Source organism: Macrotis lagotis, chromosome 1 (assembly GCF_037893015.1).
Source record: "Macrotis lagotis isolate mMagLag1 chromosome 1, bilby.v1.9.chrom.fasta, whole genome shotgun sequence".
NCBI lineage: Eukaryota > Metazoa > Chordata > Mammalia > Peramelemorphia > Peramelidae > Macrotis > Macrotis lagotis.
The window spans coordinates 678,059,808-678,078,825 of record NC_133658.1 but is presented as its reverse complement, the minus strand read 5'-3'; the positions used below and the strand labels follow the sequence as shown (position 1 = coordinate 678,078,825).

Sequence of the window (19,018 nt, the reverse complement as noted above, 5' to 3'; positions counted from 1 at the left end):
GGGCTTTTATTTTGCAAGGCTTGCCCAAGGCCACAGAGCTAGGTAATTATTAAGTGTCTAAGGTCACATTTGAACTCAGTTACTCCTGACTCCAGGGCTGGTGCTCTATCCACTGCACCACTTAGCCACCCCCTATGGAAGACATTCTGTTAAAAGCTGAAGAAATTTTAAAAATCTAGGTCCCTCTTTATCCTAGCTTAGGTGTGTTTCCTTCCCTTCCTTAATATCTTGAACATAATAAATATACAACAAGGTTTGTGAAATGAATAAGTAGGGGCTCTATTAAAACTTTCTGCAGGGATGATCATATATGAAGTGACTTCTTTTGGTATATGTTTTGAAAACTTCTTTCCCTGAAAAAAATTAATCTCTGACTCATAAGGTAGACTCATGCCACCCCTTTTGGGTTAAGGTGCTTTAAAAACACAAAAGTGTCCAGATATAAATGTGCTGTCCTATAAAGAGTCCTGGATTTGAAGTCAAGAAGCCTTGGTTTGATTCTCTATTCTGATGTTGATGATTTGGGTGACTGGGAGAACTCAAAACCCTTCTGGATCTGAGTTCATCTTTAAAATAAGCTGATGATTTGCAGGAGTTCCCCCATAGGACTGTTGTGGGAATGGTGCTTTGGACACCTCAGACTTCTTAAACCTGAGGTCATTGTTTCTGTCTGTGATGCCAGCCCTCACATCATCTCCCACATCTGAAATCTTAGCATGACCTTAGATTCTTTCCTCTTCCTTAACCATCATGTCCAGGTAGTTACTAAATTCTATTCACTACTAGTCCTTTCTAGCAGGTAGGTGGCCCAGTGGATAAAACTCTCGACCTGGATTCATCTTCCTCAGTTCAAATTTGGGCTTAGTTACTTAGGTGTGCAACTCTATTTGCCTCATCTGTACAATGAACTGGAGAAAGAAATGACAAACCACTCTAGTATCTTGGCCAAGAAAATTCCAAAGAGGGTCATAGTGAGTTGGACATGATATTTTTCCCATGTGCAACTGATTGCATCCATTTGGAAGATCGAGACAATGAAAAGTCTAGCACTTGAGGCCCTTAGACTGGCATGCTGTCACAAAGAATTTTAGACAGCAATCAGGATGAGAACATTGTGAGCCTTGAAGGACTGAATATCTCTTCTAAAAGGAATGTGATTGCCTATAGGGTTCGAAAATTCACTTCATTATCAGAACAGCAATATAGAGTCACCTGTTGCATTATTTTATTGAGGACTGGCAGTTTACATATGCATATTCTAATGAAAAAAATGTACCATTTTTCCCTTGACTCTGCAAAATCCCAGACTAGGCCTCTGAAGGAACTATCCTTGAAGCTACCTAATGAAGGTTGCTGAGTGCTTAGAAAAAAGGGGGAGAAATCTTCTTGAGTCCCTCAATACTAGACTTTAGCACAAGATGTTTTGAGTCAATGTTTTCAGTATTTTAATATAAAAATGCCATCATGTGAGCATTTCTCTGGATTGATTTTTTAAAATTGAATTTGTAACCTTGGACTGAAATCCTGAAGTTGGTTTTGCTTAACTTGATTAAACTTGGATCTTTCCATATTCTAGATGATATTATACAGTCTGGATTTTGTATAGTAGGTACTACCAATTTGATTTGTTCTTTTTTTTAAAAAAAAGATACTCTAATCTGGTTATAAAATATATCAGCAAATCGAATATGATGAGAAGAACTAGATGCTAAGAAGCAGTGTTGGTATGGTGGGGAAAACAACAATAACAATAACATTTGATTTTCAATTGTAGAGTTTGGGCTTAAAGCCTGGGTGTGTTGTTTACCACTTTTGTTACCTCATTCAAGTCTCTTCATCCTTTGGACTTATGTTTCCCAATTTGTAAAATGAGGGTGTTACACAAGTTGACCCCTAATAGCTCTTCCATCTAAATCTATGAGCCTTTGCATTGAGCTTCTTTTTTATTGCAAAACATTTAATAGTTCCATTCAAGACTATTAAAGCAAGAACTGTATGTAAGGTCTCTTAAGGAAAGGAAAAAGAGAAAGACAAAAAATAAAAAAGAGAAAGTGAGAACATGCAGATGCTCAGGCATACATTTGAAATAATAATAATAGGCAAATGGGGGCTATATTTCTTCTAATTTTCTTACATTATAAAAGGATGCTTTCTGTAGTATCTAATCCTCTTGAACTTTTTTTTTATTAGAAAGAATGAGTTAATAGTAACAGCCTTGTAGTCAGACACCCTGGATCAAGAAGTTTGCCAGGTACTCCAAACATTTACTGATTCACAATGCCTTCCTTCCTCTGAAAGCTCGGATTTGGATTGATTTGTATGTATAAATGATCAATGTCAACAGAACAAGATGAATCCAAGGAAAGAAAGTAATGTTCTGTGTAGACCTTGCACTTTTTACCCTATTAGCCTCACTCTTTACACAAGAGCACCATAGAAATAACTGACTTTGACCCCAGGGGATTATTTGCAGGTCATTTTAAAAATGCAAAACTGGTTTCAAATTGCTACACTCCAGCTGCTTTATTATTTTGAGACAGAGTCTGATTAGGTCCTTGTTCTGTTTATTTTTTCATGCTTTCATCATTTGGGTGATTATTAATACACTGAATGACTTCTACATTATATAATAATTCATCCATGATCCTGCTATCAGGTTTTCTCTCACAGGAATAATTTAATTGCTTCCTTGGAAATCTTGCAAATCTTTGTAAAATTGTTTTGGCCAACTGGTTTCATTACTAGAACTCTTGTTTTATATTATATTACACTGAACAGAATCCAAAATTCAAAATTTGTTTCATGGTCTGGAAGTCTGTTACATTCATATATTAATGTTCTTACATACATAAGAAAACGAATATTTCAATAGTGGGGGGGGAATCATTTTCTCAAAAAACCAGTCTATTTCATTGATGGGATCCAATCATTGGATAGTTTTTCCTTATATTGATTTAAGACCTATCTCCCTATAAACTTCCATAGATTCATAGATTGACCCTATTTATACCCTTAAATATCACATAGAAGAAACTATATATATATATATATATATATATATATATATATATATATATTTAGAGAGAGAGAGAGAGAGAGAGAGAGAGAGAGAGAGAAGATAAAGATATAAATATGTATATAGCTCAACAGTTAATGTCCCTATTTTCCCTGGAAGTTATGTGAAAGGAAGACAAACATAATTGGGGAAGGGAAAGGGTAAATACAATTTAGATTTTCACATTCATTTCTATGAATGTTTGAAAATAATGATCATTTCACAATTGATGGTATACAGCCCAAGCTTCTTCAACATTCTCTTTGTAGCATGGTTTCCAGATCATGTTGGTCAATTTTCTCTATGGATACCCCAGTTTTCCAGAGTTGCCATTTTCAAAATGTAGTGCTCAGAATTAATTGTACAGAAGAGGCACTACCAGTTCTGAATGTCATGGAGCTGTTACTTCCAAGATTAGGACATTGTAGTTCTAATAATGCAGACAAAGAATTAAAATTTTCATGTAACTATGGTGATAGAGTGTGGTCCAAGGCAAAGAAAACTGGTTGTTGAATCAGGAGATTTGTCTTTAAATTCTGCTTGCTACTTTTGTGATCCTGGGCAAGTCTCTAAAGCTCATTTTTCTCAGCTGTTAAATGAGGGAGTTGGACTAGGTGTGTTATTCTTTCAGCTCTAGAGCTATGATCTTTGAGTTTATACTACAATATTTCTAACCTTTCTGGAAGTAATGCTCCAGTAAGAGATTCTCTGTCATTAAAATAATTTGTTAGTGATTATCTAAGGATAAACATAATTTATTAATAAAAGATGGATTGTTTACTTGATAATTATTGCTTTAATTACACTGATGTTTGTTTCTATAGACTTCAAGATAACCAAAAGAACATCCATTACAACTGCTAATCTTTAAAAGAAACACTGCTACACAGTGTATCATTATCCAAAAAAAAAAAAATGAGATTTTTGATTTAGTCCAAGTCTAAGATAGTCTGGGTCATAAGATATGTTCCAAAAAGCCCAGTAATTTGTCTCCGTTATATGGGTTTGTTCTCTGAAGTAACTAATAAAAATGGGTGAAAAATAGCATACATGAGCAAAGACTTAAGGGCTGGCCATAATGAGTTCTCTTCTATCTGTTTCCAAGTGACACTCCCCACATAGCACAGCACATTTCTTTTACATCATTTGTTTGTTATTGCTGTGCTCAGCTGTTTTCAGTCGTGTGACTCTGTGACCCGATTTGGGGTTTTTAAGGCAAAAATATTGGAATCAGGAAAACTCATCTTCCTAAGTTCTAAAGACATTTTTTATCTCTATGACCCTGACAAGTCACTTAACCCTATTTGTCTCAGTTTCCTCTAGTATCTTTGCCAAGAAAACCCCAAATGGGGTCACAAAGAGTCAGACATAACTGAAAATGACTGGACAATAATAATCTTATGTAAAGATCCCTACAAGATCACATAGTTACTTAGTTTTAAAATGTGATATTATCTATATCTTATTGCATTTTTATTTATTTTATTATATTTGAATTACAATTACATTATAATTTCAATTCACATTTTAATATGGTTCCAGGTCATTTTCTAATGTTGGCTGCATGTTCAACACATCTGTTATTTATTATTAAAGGGACTCCTTGCTGCCATATATTGATGCATATGTTGAAATAACATTTATAACTGACCTTGGCCTGTATCAAACTTCTAACAATGGAGGCATATAGGATTCAATGCCATTTTAAACTGTTATCTTTTTCACTACCTTAACAAAAAATAGTAATCAGATAAAAAGATATTTGAGATGAAAATCATAACAAGTGGGTGAAATTATTGAATGATGAAGATAAGGGGGTGAAAATTGATAATTTCATAGAAAAGGCCCCAGTTGTACTTTCAGTCAGTTAGAGTGGTTATGCTGGTAACTTGGTTCCTGGAGCTGAGCAGAGATAGTTGTATACATAAGTCACCCAAACAAACCATTTGTTTACGTGCTTGGCCCAATTCATTGTATACTCTCTGTTTTTTGTTGTTGAATCATTTCAGTCATGTCTTACTCTTTGTGACCCTGTGCCCTTCGAAACATGAGACAAACAATCAAAAATATTTTGGGCCAAATAACACACATTAGTTGGAAAATGCTAGCCTTGTTAAAAATAGAGCCTTAGTGTCTGGAAGCCATTTTTCATTTCATTTTTAACAGCACTTTTTGGCTAGTAGCTGTGACTTCTGAAATATAATTTTCCAATGGTTTAAATTCAAAATGAAAATTTTGTATATATCTGGCTCAGTACTTTGAGAAAGAAATTCCCACAGTATCTCCATCTTGTCATGTGTGAAATGCTGTCTCTCTAAAAACAAGTGCTTCAAATGAACAAATTTTAGGCATAGGCTGTGTTTGGATCCTTAAAATGGGAAGGAAGCTGGCAGGACATCTGGGTGCCATAAACTATTGGCACAGATGGGTACGAGCAAAATTTGCATGGACAAACAAAAAAGGCAATGCTAAAAATTTGCCTCAAGGCTTAGAAAATTCCATAGAAGAACTTTTTTCTTTTTCTTTGGTTAATAATGTCTTCAAACCCACAGTGGATAACTAGTATTAGACAAATGTGTTGAAACATGCAGGTGAGGCCATATGTGCTAGGAAAAGTGAGATAAAAGTTGGCAAAGAGCCTGAAGCTCCACCCTGCACGAGCTCTCCTGAAATATCTGAAGTATTACAAAAAGACAAGAAACTTAATGGCTTGAGCAAAGAACAAAGCCTAAACTATGGGCCAAAGAAAAGTAGTAATGTCAGGATCAGGTTACTTAGCTCCCTTTCCCTCATGACTCTGTTGTTCATTGTGGTATACCTATTCCACAAATAGAAAAAGAAGAATAAAAATGTTAGGGGGAGGGGGGAAAGAATTGTTTGCTATAGTTTTGTTTGTGTGGTTTTTTGTTTGTTTTTTATCATAGGGTCTATAATTTTTGCTTTGATAATTTTTATTGTTAGCGTGAATTTGGATAATTCAGTAGAGTGCTGGGTCCTGGAGTAAAAAGATCTGAGTTCAAATTCAGTATTAGATATTTATTCATTAAGTCAGTTTTTACTCTACTGTAAAATGGGGATAATAATAACATCTCTAGGGGCGGCTAGGCGGCTCAGTGGATAGAGCACTGGTCATGTAATCAGAAGTACCTGAGTTCAAATCTGGCCTCAGACACTTACTAAATACCTAGCTGTGTGGCCTTGGGCAAGTCACTTAACCCCATTGCCTTGCAAAAACCTAAAAAAAACAAAAACAAACAAACAAATAAATAAATGATAACATCTCCCTCCCCAAGGTCCTTAGGCTCAAATGAGTTATTTGTGAAGCACTCAGCACTGTAGTTGACATGTAGTAAGAGCTTAATAAGTGCCTATTTCTTCTGCATCCACCTTCTGAACCTGGAAAAACACCAAACAAATAAAATTTCCATATTTAAAAAAAAAACAGATTAACAGATTGCATGAGAAACTATGAACATCGAATATGTAGAACTTGGGTAAATATTGATGTTGATAATGATGATGAAGACAATAATGATAATAGCACTTACTCCATACCTGAGTGCTTTATAAGATCCTTATAATAACCCTGGGAAGAAGGTACTCTTATTATCTCCATTTTACTTGAGGAAACTGAGGCAAATAGTTTAAGTGATGAAAGGTCACATAGTTAGTAAATCTCTGAGACCAAATCATCTTCCTGATTTTATCCACTTCTAGCTGCTTCTTTGTATATGTGTATGTATCATACACCCTCATATACATACATATTTAGCACATGTTTCAAATGTCTTGCTAATGTCTGCCTTCTGTTCTCTTCTAGGCATTTAAAAAATTCTTCAACAATTGTCTATTTTATTATCTGGATAACTTTAGTTTAGCAGGTCAGGTCCTCTTTTGAGACATTGGGAAAATATGAATTTGGACTAACTTAATTTGATGGTAACATTTTGTTTTACCCTTATTATATAACATAGGTGTATTTTTCTGATTACTTTTTCTTTTTTGTCATTGAGGGTCTTCAGAGAGAGTGAAACTTTCAATTTAGAAAATATGCTTGGTGCATTAATTGAAATTTCTTTTCTATCATTGGATGGAATTTATTGATCATTTAAAATATAAAAGATATGTCCTCTAGCTGGGTAAAACAAAGTATACACAAAGTTGAAAAGAAATTGACTCAATTCAACTGTAGCGGAATGATAAGATTCTTAGTTCCTTAAACTTTATAGGTAGTTTAAAAATTAGTACTAAATATCTCATTTTGTTTTCATAGTTTTCCTTTGTTTTTGACAATGAGTGGGAGGTAGCTGTATCTTAAATCAAAGGATAATATTAGATAAATATAGCTATAGTCATTACCAGAAAGTTGCTTACTGGATGATTATTTGATTTTGTCTGTTTTATTCATTTCTATATTTGCTAATTTAGCTATTTAGCTATTTAGTATGTATCTATTTATTTCCTGTACCAATTTATGGCTGTAATAGTTCATTAAAACTTACTATTCCATGCAGGAGTATCCCATGTATTTGGAAAGAATATTTCTTGCTCCCTGCCTTCTATGCTCCTTAAAGAAATTACAGATCCTTGTAGTTGAAATTTTAAAAGTTTAATGATTTTATAATAAACTTCTATTCTATAGCAGGGTGAATGCTAGACATTGGAGAAAGAAGACTGGAGTTTAGTATCCAACTGTTACATTTATTTGCTTTTTCATTTTGGCAACTCTATATTTTGTAGGTCTAAGCTTGCTCATTTTAAAAATGTGAATAACAATACTTCTGCTAGCCTATCATGCTATATTATTGAGGTGAAGGTGCTATAATAAATGTAAGTAACTATTCTTGCCTTATTAGTGTCTGTTAATTTTTTTTATCTCATCATTACTTTGGGTTAGGCCCTCATACATTAAAACTCTATGATTCATAGCCAAGCTTCCCATTTCAGAACTACCATTCTAATCCTACTTTCATCCCTCCTACAAATAGAGTCATTCCTTTGCATCAAAGAAGAATCCAGGAGAATTGGAGGCTTAGCCATCTTTGAAATCTCTGCCAATGATTCTATAGGCCAACTGGTTTTTATAAGCTTCCATTGAAGTTGACTATTCCAAGAGGATTAACTAAAGTCTTAAGAATTGTTTTGCTTTCTTTAATGAATGAATTTAGAAGTAATTCATGGGAGAAAACCCCAAATAAGCCTGAATTTTGGAAAGAACTTAAATATGAACCAGATGAACAAGCAGATGAGAATTAAATTCTGAAGAAATTTTAATAAAGTTTGATAACAATGGGTTGAAGGAATAGTTGTGATTTGAGGAGATAAAAAAGTTTCCCATGTTGCTCTCTGATCTTTTTACCATTATGGCTTGAATCCCCACTGCATTAAATTGACTTAGGGTATCAGTTGTGGCATCATTAAGGTTTCTCTTAGATATTTTATTGGGAGTAGTAAGATACTATGAGAAATTAATACATTGATATTGATGTTATTAGCAGAAACCAGTTATATCCAAAGTATAACTCAGAAAAGATTGGATAGGAGTCCCAAAAGTTCTGTCTCCAAAGCACTTAAAAGAAAAAACAGTATTTATATGATGCCTTAAAGTTTGGAAAACACTTTGTATTTCCTATCTTGTCTGAGTCTTATAAGGACTGTGAGATTGGCACTATACATATTATCATCACTATATTACAGATAGGGAAACTGAGAATCAGAGAGATTAAGTATCTTGCTCATAATTATATCCTCCACATACTCCTCCCCACCCTGATCCCATTCCCCACCACCTACACCCCCACACAGAATGTTGGGGCCAGAAAGAAGGATCAGACAACTGTAAGACAAGACACTAAAATGGAGAAAGCGCCCATATATCTCAGAGGGAAACAAGAGACTCATCTTCCTTCAGTTTCCTTTAGGCTGACCTTGACTTTTACTCTATTTATCAGTAGACTGAAACAGAAATGCTTTAGGTACAATAATCCAACTACTTGTATCTACATTGTGTGTATATTATGTGTATGTGAACCACTGTATTAGGCACCACAGATTAAAACTTTAAAGTCCACATATTTAAAGAAAATGCAACATGTTTGAAAAAAAGTACAAAGTAAATTCTATTATTCCTAGAAATTTTCATTTGCTGATTCTTTGTTACTTATTATTTGTTACTTTGTTGTCTTTTGGCAATAAGTAATGATACTAGTGTTTTATTTTAGCTTCATTTATTTATTCATTTTGAATTGTCTTTTAACCTGAGGGTTACACAGGGAAATTTTTTAGGCAGGACTATGCAGGAAGCATGTAGATGTGACAGGTGTGGAATTTCCCCATAATATACCATAACTCACATCTCTTTGATTCTTTAAGGTCGCAAAGCTCTTTCAACAAATTTCTCAGAGGTAGCACAAGCATTATTATCCCCATTTTACAGATGGAGAAATTGAGATTCAGATTATTTGTATTACTTATCCAGGATTAGTAAGAATAAATAATATCAGAGAGAAGATTCAAGCTCAAGTATCCAGATTCTAAGTTCATTATTCTTTTCAATACAATATGATGTCCTCAAACTAGCTGGATGATGGTAAGGGGTAGAAAGATGGAAGGCATCAGGTTCAGGTCAGGATGAGGCAGGCTTAGGCCCATAGGACCAATAATTTAGAGCTGGAAGGAATCTCAAAAGTCATCTAGGGGCAGCTAGGTGGCATAGTGGATAAAGCACTGGCCCTGGAGTCAGGAGTACCTGGGTTCAAATCTGGTCTCAGACACTTAATAATTACCTAACTGTGTGGCCTTGGGTAAGCCACTTAACCCCATTTGCCTTACCAAAAAAAAAACCCTAAAAAAAAAGGTCATGTAGTCCAATCTTCTCAGACAATAAATCAACAAACATTTATTAAACCATTACTTAATGAAAATCAAGATTCATGTCTATTAAATGGATTTGTCCAAGGTCACTCAGTAAACATCAGAAATGGCATTTGGACTCAGGTCTAAGGATCTTAAGATTGTAGAATTTGGAGTTAGAACGACCTCAGAAACCATTTCATTTTACGGTTGGAGAGTCTAAGGTCTAGATAGGATACTTACTACCCAAGTTCATAAGACTATCAAGAGTGGCATTTGAACTTGGGGATCAGTGCCAGGGTTCTTTCTACTTTGACTTTGGATTCAGTGCCTTTCCCATTGTACCATACAGTTGTCCCATTTTAAGAAACTTAGATGGAGTGAATTGTCAATGGTATATAGACCTACTTTAAAAAGAAATTCTGATAGTGGTGGTCATATGTAATTTGTGTCTGATTCACCCAAGATCACATTAGGATTTGGGATTCTGAAAAAATTATAGTCTTGAAAGTTTAAAGTTCCTTGACTTAAGATCATACTTGATGTAAGAAAAAGTAGAGACCTGATTTTTTTTGCCACTTCTGAGCAGCTGCAGATCCCTCCTTAGCAATCCTCTTCCCATTTCTTCTCATCTCTCCTTTCCTTTCCATTCTCATAACTACCTTTTAGGATCTTAAGTGACAATTTAGTTATAGTGTGTTGTCTGTCAATGTGGGGTAAGAGTGTGTGTGTGTGTGTGTGTGTGTGTGTGTGTGTTTATTGTGGGTGAAAAAATATTAACATAGAGAGGTAGTGTACCAGTCCTGATTAATCAGAGCAAGCAATATACATGGGATTGCATTTCAATTTAATAGTTTTAAACTATTATAAACTATAATAAACCAAAGTTTTGCTTTTCCAGAGCCTAGTTTATGCACAGATTATATGATATCATTGGTTGTAGAAATAGATTAATGCAACCAATTTCCCCAAATAAATAAGAAATGTGTACCTCAACAAAAAAGGAGTTCTAGAACCAAATATGGTTCTCTCCACACAATAAGAGTCAAATAAATTTTTGGTGATTTAATGTTTTAAAAATATTATTCAGTGGACTGCTGGAAGAAGGACTGAATCTGGAGTCAGAATATCTGAGTTTGAAGGCCCATTCTATTACTCATTACTTGTGTCATCTTAGGCAAGACATATATATCTGGACTACTTACTCTTGTGAGAATATCAAATTAATTAGCCTCAAGAAGTCTCAGTTTCTTCATCCTGTAAAATGAAAGTGATAATAATCACATTATTTACTTCAAAGGTTTGTTTAGAGGAAAGTGCTTTTGTATCTGTAAACTATTATATAAACTATTAATTTATGTTTATTCTCTACCACATCCTTGGAGATATGATTGAAATGGTGACTATGAACAAACAGTATGTAATTCTGCCTGAAAGTGATCATTTACATCTAGAATTTGAGGCCATTGAACCAGAATGTGAACAAAATGGTAAGGACAGTCTATTAAAGATAGATTACAACTTTATTCTGGAGATGTCTGTCCAGATTGGGTGGGCAGGCATTGAGCATCTCTGTAAATGTTAAGTGATGAAATTAAAGGATGGCCAAATTGACCATTCTTGCAATCTTATTAAAGATTAGTTGCCTTAAGCAATGCAGCTCTCAAATGGCATTGACTGTTGAAATAGATCCAAAGATCATTTGGAATGTGATGTTTCATTCATTTTTAATATTTTGAGTTTCAAATTCTATCTCTCTTTTCACTCTTGCCTCTACTCATTGAAAAAGCAAGCAATATGATATATATTATTCATGTGAAATTATGCAAAAGAATTCCATATTAGCTACCTTGCAAAAAATGCAAGAAAAATAAGAAAAACTGAAAACAATATTCACTTATTAAATAATATTGTTTTCTCTGGAGTCAAATAGCATTTTTAAATATGAATCCACTGCAATAGTCATTGATCTTTGTTACAATATTGTTCTTAGTGTGTACAATGTTTTTCTTGTACTGCTTACTTAACTTTCCATCATTTCATATGTCTTCTCTGGTTTTTCTGAAGCCCCACCACCACCACATCATTTTTAATAACACAATAGTATTCCATCACAATCATATCTCATAACTTTTTCAGCTATTCCCCAATTGATGGACGTCTCTTCAATTTTCATGTTTTTTTTTTTTTGCTAACACAAATAGAACTGCCATAAATATTTTTCTCCAGAATGGTTAGAACAGTTTACAAATCCACCAGCAGTGCATTGGTGGACCTTTTTTGTTTTTGTTTGGTTTTGTTTTTCAAGGCAAATGGGGTTAAGTGACTTGCCCAAGGTCACACAGCTAGGTAATTAGTAAGTGTTTGAGGTCAAATTTGAACTCAGGTCTTCCTGACTTTAGGGCTGGTACTCTATCCACTGCATTACCTAGCTGCCCCCTATAGACTATTTCTTTTTTAACATCATCACCATTTGTAAAATTTCTTTTCTGTCATGTTAGCCAAACTGATAAATGTTAGTTGTTTTAATGTCCATTTCTCAATTATTAGTGACTTAGAGCATTTTTCCATATGACTATTGATAGTTTTGATTTCTTCTTCTGAAAATTGACTAGTCATTGAATTATGATGTTTCAGTGTAACCTGATTACTATACTATACTATGCTATGCTATGCTATGCTACGCTACACTACACTATACTATAAAATACTATGCTACGCTACACTACACTATACTATACTATACTATAAAATACTATACTGTACTGTACTATACTATACTATACTATACTATACTATACTGTAATATATGACTGGTGTCCATATTTCAGGTCACTTGATTCAAATAAACTTTCCACCTAACTCCTACTTTCTATCTGTCACTGTCTTCCTCTCTCTCTCTCTCTCTCTCTCTCTCTCTCTCTCTCTCTCTCTCTGTCTGTCTCATGCACATATATACATTTAGTTAACAACAAGATGTTTTTATTGGTTTCCATGGAGTTAACTGATTTTTTTTTTAAAAAGTTATATAGCATTTATAGGTCTTTAAAAAAGGAATTTACACTTTCTACTCACAATGACTTCACATTATTCAGTACTTCCATAGTGCCTTCTCTAAAACAGCTGAGAGGAAAAGTAACAGATTGGGACAACGAGAGACAGAGTACAAATATGTTTTCTCCATTTTTTTTAGTTGAGGAAATTGGGACTCAGAGTATGTAAGTACAATCCCCAAGGTTACACTTCTGCTAAATCTCAGGGGTAAGATTCAAACCCAGCTGATATGATATGTAGTGTTCTTTCCATCAGACTATGCTGTTTTTTACAAAAGGACAAAGAGGAGTTCTTTTCTATCAACAACAGAGGAAATTGGTTAAAAATTTAGAAACCTTGACTCTACTTAGCTAAAAACATTCTTCAGCCTCCATGTATTATGTAGTATTTGGGTTTGCTATAGGAACTCTGTTATTCTTTTTTTTTTTTTTTTTTTGGTAAGAATCAATTTACTGTTTAAAAAAAGCACAACTCGTATTCTCAAAATAGAACTATGACTATGATGTTCTAGATCTCTGAAAGAGGATAATCAGCACTTTAAAATTAAGTTTCCTAGCTTCACTCTGCAAAATAATGTGCCCCTTGATGCTAAAGAACAATTGTTACCCTAAATTAGTGCCTGTGAAGAGAATAGTGGAGGTTAAAGTGTCATAGTATAAGTTATAGGACTTCTTGTCTCCTTCACAGTCTGGGAAATGGGGTACAACCTAATCAATGAGAGTCATGCCCTACAAGTTTCTTAATTACAAATTCCATTTCTAATTTATTTTCAACGCTTTTCTTTTTAAGATTCAATTTAATTAAATAAACATTTGTTAGTCACCTCTAGTGACTAGAATGGTATACTGAAGGCTTAGGAATGGTGTACTTTGGTGTACAATATATAATTATGACTTATCTCTGTTTTATGGAGCTTTTTAACAAATAGGAAGATTTGACCCAAAATTAATCATCATGCAAAATAATAGTTAATTAAGTGCTTTATAAGAGAAATAGAAACAAAGTACTATATGGCATCTAAAGGGAATGAGTTCATTAGAAATAAAACATAACCTTGAAATTTTTTAATGAAATTAGATTAATGTGAAAAAAATCTAGTTTTCACATTGTTTAATTCTCATTTGTAAGGAAATATTAAAAAATCAAGTCAATAAATGTTTATTAACCACCTACTAAAAATGGTACTATGTGAAAGATACAAAGGAAGAAACTTCTCTGTCTTAAATTATCCAGCAACCTGAGACAACATGAATGAAAAATGAAAAGCATTATTAAGTACTTATGCTCCAAACATTGTGTTAAACTTTGGGAATGCAAATAGGAAATTGAGACTGTCCCTTCTATCTTTGAGGTCACCTTCTAAGTATGTAAGACAACATATGTTAGAATATTTAGCTACAAGGCAGATGGAAGGACCTGGTATTCCTAAGGGTCCACTCTAGGGTGAATGGAAAGGCTCAGTGATCTTCAGGGAGCATTGGCAGAGGATAATTTTTCCTGACTTGATACTGTGCTCCTCCCCTCCCCTCCCCCCTGCCCAAGATCTTGTTCTTTATAGTAAGAAAACTTGAATCCTGAATTAACAAAAAGGTTGGTGGGAAGAGGGGTCCATGAGTGAGCTGGATTATCAGACCAAGAGGGCAGCCCTGAGCTTGCTTTCCTCTGGAGCTGATTGGATGGAGATCTGGGTCTGTTAACTGGGCAGGTATTCTAAGGAATTGAAGGGAAAGAGGATAGCAGCTCATGGGACTTAATTCCCCCTGGGTCCTTGAGTTCTACCTTCTGGGTGGACTAGGGCAGGGGAGGTAGGGCTTTCAGAGATAATAATAGTGGCTCATGTTCATGTCCTCAAGTGACCTCTGTGAAAAGTAGTAAGGTGGTTTAATTGCAATGTCCATTTGTCCAATATAAAAGTTAAAGCAGAGAGAGAGAGAGAGAGAGAGAGAGAGAGTGTGAGAGAGAGAGAGAGAGAGAGAGAGAGAGAGAGAGAGAGAGGTTAAATTAGTTATCCAAAGTCATATTGTAACTAAACCATGCTGACCTAGCACTTGGTCTGTGACTGCCTGGCTCCATAGTCAGGGCTATTTCCATGAGACAATGCTTCCTGTCTCCATGAAGGATCCATGATTTCATTAGCCTTTCATCACTAAAAAGCCATTCTGTCTATAATTTAATAGAAAGTAAATAGATAAATTAGTAGAGGACTTAGGTCCTCTTAGATGAGGCCTTTATTTCATTTTTTACCAAGGAAACCAAGTTCACTCATTCACTTTGTTCTATCTCTTTTCTCTTACTCATGTCATAGCCCATGCTATCAATGCCACTCCCTCCTTCTTTACTCCTGAAATTCGGCGGAAATAACATCCTCTTCTCCTCCACAATCTCACTGCATGGATGGATCCCTGATCTAATCCCATCTCATTTTCTCTGAGCACACAACAACCTTCATTATAATTCCTTTCCTCTTTAATATTTAGTCTCTTTCTATCAACTAGTTCTTTACTTGCTGACTATATACATCAAGAAAGCTTTATGGACTCAGTAAATAGAGTCCTGGGCCTGGAATAAAAAGATCTGAGTTCAAATGCAGGTATAGATTCTGAGTGTCATCGCTGTTGTTCAATCATTTCAGTTGTGTCTGATTCTCTGAACCTTGGGGTTTTCTTAGCAAGAGTGTTTGTTATTTACTTTTCCAGCTCATTTTACAATTAGGGAACTAAGGCGAAGAAGACTAAGTTACTTCCTCAGGGTCATAATGTTAGTATTTGAGCTGGGATTTGAACTCAGGTCTTCTTGACTCCAAGATGGTCCCTCTGTCCATCACACCTCCTGGAAGCCATGCTGGACATGTCCCTTAACCTCTGATTGCCTCAATTTCCTCAACTGTAAAATGAACACAGCTACCACTAGTTCAGGCCTTGATTACCTCTTGCCTCGATGATTGTAATAGTTTCTTAATTGGTCTCCCTGTCTTTTGTCTCTTCCTTCCTCTAATCCACCCTCTACATGTGTCCCTCCCCTCCCCTATAAACTCCATTGAGTCTTTATTACTTCCAAGAATGAATATGAGATCCTCTTTTGGCTTTTTAAAACTCTTCACATCCTGGCTGTTTTTTCAGCTTTATTACATTGTAATTTCCTCCACAAACTCTGTGGTTTAGCACCAATGACCTTCTTGCTAATTCTCCTATTGACACTCAGTTCTTGTCTGCAAGTCTTTTCCCCTGAGTGTTCCTATGTGTGGAATACACTCATTCTTTGACTAATAGAATCATGGATTTAAAATCGGAAGAGATTACAGGTCATTGGATCCAACCCCCTCATTTTCTATATATGAGGTTAAATGAATTTCAGTGCCACAAACCAGTCAGTATTTGAGATGAAGTTTGAACTAAGGACTTCCTGACTCCAAATCCACTCTCCCTCTTCAATTCTGTTTCTCAGAATGCTTATTTTTTTTTCTAGGACTTGGAAGCCCTTTGCTATGTCATCTGTATAAGGCCTTTTCAGCCCCTCTAGGAATCCCTAAGCCCCGGTTGCAGGACCTTCAACAGTCAGGATACTCTTTTCATGCATATTTATCTGTATTAAGGTTATTTCGTCCCTTAGTGCTTTAAGCACTCTATTCTCTATATAAAGCATATTTGTTGATTGGTTGATAAGACAGATAAGTGCTAGGGACTTGTCTAAGGTAGAGACTTGCTTCATGGGCAAACAGCTGATAGTGGAATTGAACTCCATTCCTTATTCTAAGTTCACTACTCCAGACTGGCCTTGAAACTTCAAAGATATTGGATATTTAATGCAAGGTTTAAATAGTTCGAGACAACCATTCACAAAGGCAGGTAATTAATCAATCAAGGAACATTTAGAAAACACCCTTTATATCCCAGGCCCTATGATAAGCCTGTATAATTAAAAAAAGATAAGGGCAAACACATTTTTGCTCAGAAGAATAGGGGGAAGGAAGGCAGTGTTGGATTAATTGTAGAATGAATGGTACAGACCAAAGCTTTGAAGGAAGTTTAAAGTTTGATTGTCTGAGAAAGTCTTATGCTGTAGATATCAATTCTGCTGCTCCCAGAACTGTGTTTACCTGCTCAGGAAACAATCAAGAGTCATGACTCTCAAGAGGAAGAAACTTTAAAACCTATAAGCCTAACCTGTACTTGAATAAATTTTTCTAGGACAATTAACAAACAATTGGCCGTCTAAACTATGCTGGAAAATCTACTGGTTAGAATGTAATACTACCAGAGGTGGCCCTTTCTACTTTTGGGAAGCTTTATGTAAGCAAGTTTGTTCCCCCCCCCCCCACCTTGCATTTTGTCTGAATCCACCTATATATAACTCTCACCCCTTGTTTCTAGTTTTGTATTCCATGGGTAAGTCAGAAAAAGTCTGATGCTTCCTCATTCACTTGGCAGCCCTTCAAATACTTAAAGACAAATATCATTTTCCAATATAAATCTCCTTTACTTCTCAATAGATATTCTTAGTTCTTTCAACTGATTATTGTATAGCATAGTTTTCTCCTATACCACCATCCCAACACTTGTTGTTTGTCCTTTATTCTGAAAGAGGACCATGACATCAGAGAGATGATGCAATGACATGCAAGTGGATTGGATTTAAGTAAGGGTTGTGTAAAGTCACCATCCTCACTTTCTTCTCCAGAGCCATCCCCCTACTCCAGCATCCAAGTATTTCAATGATAGTTTCCAATTTATGACATGATGGATGAATGTAATCTGTTGAAATAAGGCAAGATCAGCAAACCATGAGGGGCTCCTGATGAGCAACACAGGGGATTAAGGTGAATAAGGAGAGGAGTGGGTAAATCAGCTAGGGAACATTCATAAGAAAAGTCAGGAAGCTCAAGTTTAATCCAGTCACCTTTCTAAGCAATTGGAAGCCAGAGAAAGCAACCAATGTCAATCCCAAAAGTCAGACTAGGCTCAGATTCCTTTTGCAGGACAAAATGAAGGAAAATTGATTTGACAAAATATCCATACCTTTTATCTATTTGTTTAGATGACCATGGAAAGCCAGCATTTAGAGGGTTCTTTACCAGGTGAATAGTATGTAGTCTCACAAGGTAAAATTTGAGATGGCTTATAGTATAGATAGAATTTAGAAAGGTAGAGAAGAAAGCTAGGTAGTGCAGTGGATGGAGTACCAGGCCTGGAGTCAGGAAGACTCATCTTCCTGAATTCAAATCTGACTTCAGATGCTTACTAGCTGTGTCATCCTGGGGAAGTCACTTAACCCTGTTTGCCTCAGTTCTTCATCTGTAAAATGACCTGCAGAAGAAAATGACAAACTACTTCAGTATCTTTGCCATAAAAAAACCCAAATGGGGTCACCAAGAGTCAAACCTGAAAAATGAATAAGCAATAAAATTAGTTTTAAGGTTTGCAAAATACTGATTAAATATTAGCTTATTTTATTTTTCCAAATATTCTGGGAGGCAAGGGTTATTATTATCCCCAATCTACATATGCGGAAACTGAGACAGGTAGAGGTTAAATGATTTGCCCATGGTCATACAGCTAGGAAATAAATCTGAGACTGGATTTGAATTTAGGTCTTATCCTTACTATATAGTGCACTGTACATGATTTAACTAGATAGAAGGCATTTTCTTGAAGTACTATTATTGTTATATATTTTTCTTTTTTCTTACTATATATTTTCGATATATTAGGCAATATAATAGGCTATAATAGGTTATATTAGCCTATCTCAACAAATTTCTGTTCCTTGAATACCTACTATTTTTTCTTCCATTTTTTTACTAAGAACTTTGTCTGATACTGGATTCCCTCCCCATCTTTTTCTGAATCCTTTCTTTCAAAGATATTTCAATGGATCTGTCATCTCACTGATAGGGGTAATCTTTCCGCTCATAGTATCACAACACATTTATGCCTATTCAGCCTTTAAGATTTATGATCCTAATTCTCTCAAAACCTCCTGACATGGGTCCACCTCATGTGCTGGGGACCTTCCTCTTGATGCCTTTCCCCTTTTAGATGTCCTGACTGATTGTCCTTT

General features: G+C 35.2%; 1 protein-coding gene and 1 long non-coding RNA gene across 14 annotated transcripts in view; one reads left to right on the top strand and one right to left on the bottom strand.

Annotated features, from left to right (window-relative positions):
• The window catches only part of PPP1R1C (protein phosphatase 1 regulatory inhibitor subunit 1C), a 206,320-nt gene that overhangs the window by 25,926 nt on the left and 161,376 nt on the right, over nucleotides 1–19,018 (top strand). The window lies entirely within an intron of this gene.
• The window catches only part of LOC141507677 (uncharacterized), a 105,721-nt gene that overhangs the window by 21,706 nt on the left and 64,997 nt on the right, over nucleotides 1–19,018 (bottom strand). For 7 of the 12 annotated variants that reach the window (XR_012474229.1, XR_012474233.1, XR_012474232.1 and 4 more), the window contains 4 exons: nucleotides 18,200–18,264; nucleotides 17,627–17,712; nucleotides 16,969–17,057; nucleotides 11,113–11,164 (listed from right to left, as the gene is read on the bottom strand). This is a non-coding gene — a long non-coding RNA (uncharacterized LOC141507677). Of the gene's footprint in view, nucleotides 1–3,305; nucleotides 6,452–11,112; nucleotides 11,165–16,968; nucleotides 17,061–17,626; nucleotides 17,713–18,199; nucleotides 18,265–19,018 lie in introns of those variants that run through there. The other 5 variants (XR_012474234.1, XR_012474227.1, XR_012474230.1 and 2 more) reach the window with 5 other exon arrangements.